Raw genomic sequence first — 2,377 nt, forward strand, 5'->3', positions numbered from 1 at the left:
GTTGTTTGATGGTGCATGGAGGGGATTGTAATCATTGCAATGAAATGAAATACGATAGAATGAATGTAAAACTCATGTTCTCCCATGTAGACCCACATAATTCACAATAAAAACTTTAAAAAAGAAACAATAACAACAAAAAAATTGACTTTAAGATGGTGGAATTTTGTTTTTTAACTTTGTTGTTGCTGTTGTTAAGTGCCGTGGATTTGGTTCTGACTCATAGTGACCTGTATATAATTTCTGAGTAATAGCTGGGGGTGGGAGTTTGAATCTCTGCCCTTGTGGTTAGCAGTCCAATGCTTATCTTCTGGTGCCACACCAGAACTCCTTTTTAACTTTAGAAACTCCAAATATTGTCTTGCTTTTGCATTCCTTCTTTACTTGGCTCTTCCTTATTTTCTTCATTTACTCCTCCTTATCTCTTTTATTTACTTTCTCCCTACCATTCTTCTTTTCAAAAATAACTATGGGTTCCCTATTTTTTGCCACCACTACTTGTCTGTCAGTTTATAGTACTGCGGGGGCTTGCATGTTGTCATGATGTTGGAAGCTATGCAACCAGTATTTTAAATACCAGGAGGGAACAGCCACGGTGGACAGTTTCAGCTGAGCTTACAGACTAAGACAGACTAGGAAGAAGGAGAGGCAGACGACTTCTGAATGTTTAGTCAATGAAAACCTTATGGATAGCAATGGAACACTGTCAGATAGTACCAGAACTTTGAATATTGAAACGTGTTTAATAACACCAGAATATTATCAGATATAGTGCTGGAAAATGATCCCCTCAGGTTGGAAGGCACTTAAAATATGACTGGCATAGAACTGCCTCCTCAAAGTAGAATCAACTATGATGAGGTAAATGGAGTAAAGCTTTTGAGACCTTCCCTTTCTCATGGGGCACAACTACAAATGAGGAGAAACAGCTGTAAACATCCATTAATAATTGGAACGTGGAATGTATGAAGTGTGAATCTAGGAAAATTGGAAGTTATCAAAAATGAATTAGAACACATAAACTTTGAGAACCTAGGCATTGGTAAGCTAAAATGGACTGGTGTTGGTCATTTTGAATTCGGAAATTATATGGTTTACTATTCAAGGAATGACAAATGGCATCACATTCATCATCAAAAGGATATTTCAAGGTCTATCTTGAAGTATAGTGTTTGTTGCATAAATCTGAGTAGCAGTGGTATTAGCTCATCTTCCTTTTAGGTGTATAGATGTTATCTTACCACTGACAGCATTCTTCAGTCTGAAAAGGACAAACATGCAATCTAGATGTATTGATAGTTTCTAATAATTGGAATGTGAAGGATGGAAACAAATGCAAAGGATTTGTAGTTTAAAAATATGCTTTTGGTGATAGAAACGATACTGGAGCCCGCATGATAGAATTTTGCAAGACCAATTACTTCTTCATTGCAAATACATTTTTGAGCAAAGACGTCTATACACATGGACCTCACAAGATGGCATCTGCAGAAATTGACAACTACCTCGGTGGAAAGAGATGGTGGAAAAGATCTGTATCATCATCCTAAACAAAGACAGGGGCAGATTGTGGAAGAGACCACCAACTGCTCAAACGCAAGTTTGGGCTGAAACTGAAGAAAATTAAGACAAGTTCACAAGAGCTAAAATTTGACCTGATTTAGAGATCATCTCAAGAACAGATTTGATGTATATGGCAATAATGACCAAAGACCAGAAGACTTGTGAGATGATATCAAGAATATAATATAGGAAGAAAGCAAAAAGTAATTTAGAAGACAAGGAAGAATGAAAAGATCAAAATGAATGTCAGAAGAGTTTTTGAAACTTGCTCTCCAGGTTAGAGATGCTAAAGCAAATGGAACAAATGAGGAAGTAAAAGAGCTAAAGAGAAAATTTCAAAGGGCAGCTCGAGAAGACAAAGTCAAGTATAATAATTAAATGTACAAAGAGCTGTAATTAGAAAAGCAAAAGTGAAGAACATATTCAGCATTTCCCAAGGTGAAAGAACTGAAAATAATTCAAGCCTCTATTTAAATTACTGAAAGATTCTCTGGGCAAAATATTGAATGATGTAGAAAGAATCAAAAGAAAAGGAAGGAATACACAGACTTCCTGTTTCAAAAAGAAATGGATGATGTTCAACCATTTCAAGAGGTAGCATATGATCAAGACAGAATGGTACTGAAGGAAGAAGTCCAAGGTACACTGATGGCATTGGCAAAGAACAAGGCTCTAGAATTGATAGAATAGAAATTTGAACTCTTTCAACAAACTGATGCAGAACTAGATGCCCTCACTCATCTATGCCAAATAAATTTGGAAGACAGTTACCTAGCCAACTGATTGGAAGAGATCCACATTTGTGTGCATTACA

This window comes from Chrysochloris asiatica, unplaced genomic scaffold (assembly GCF_000296735.1).
Source record: "Chrysochloris asiatica unplaced genomic scaffold, ChrAsi1.0 scaffold00011, whole genome shotgun sequence".
NCBI classification, from domain to species: Eukaryota; Metazoa; Chordata; class Mammalia; order Afrosoricida; family Chrysochloridae; genus Chrysochloris; species Chrysochloris asiatica.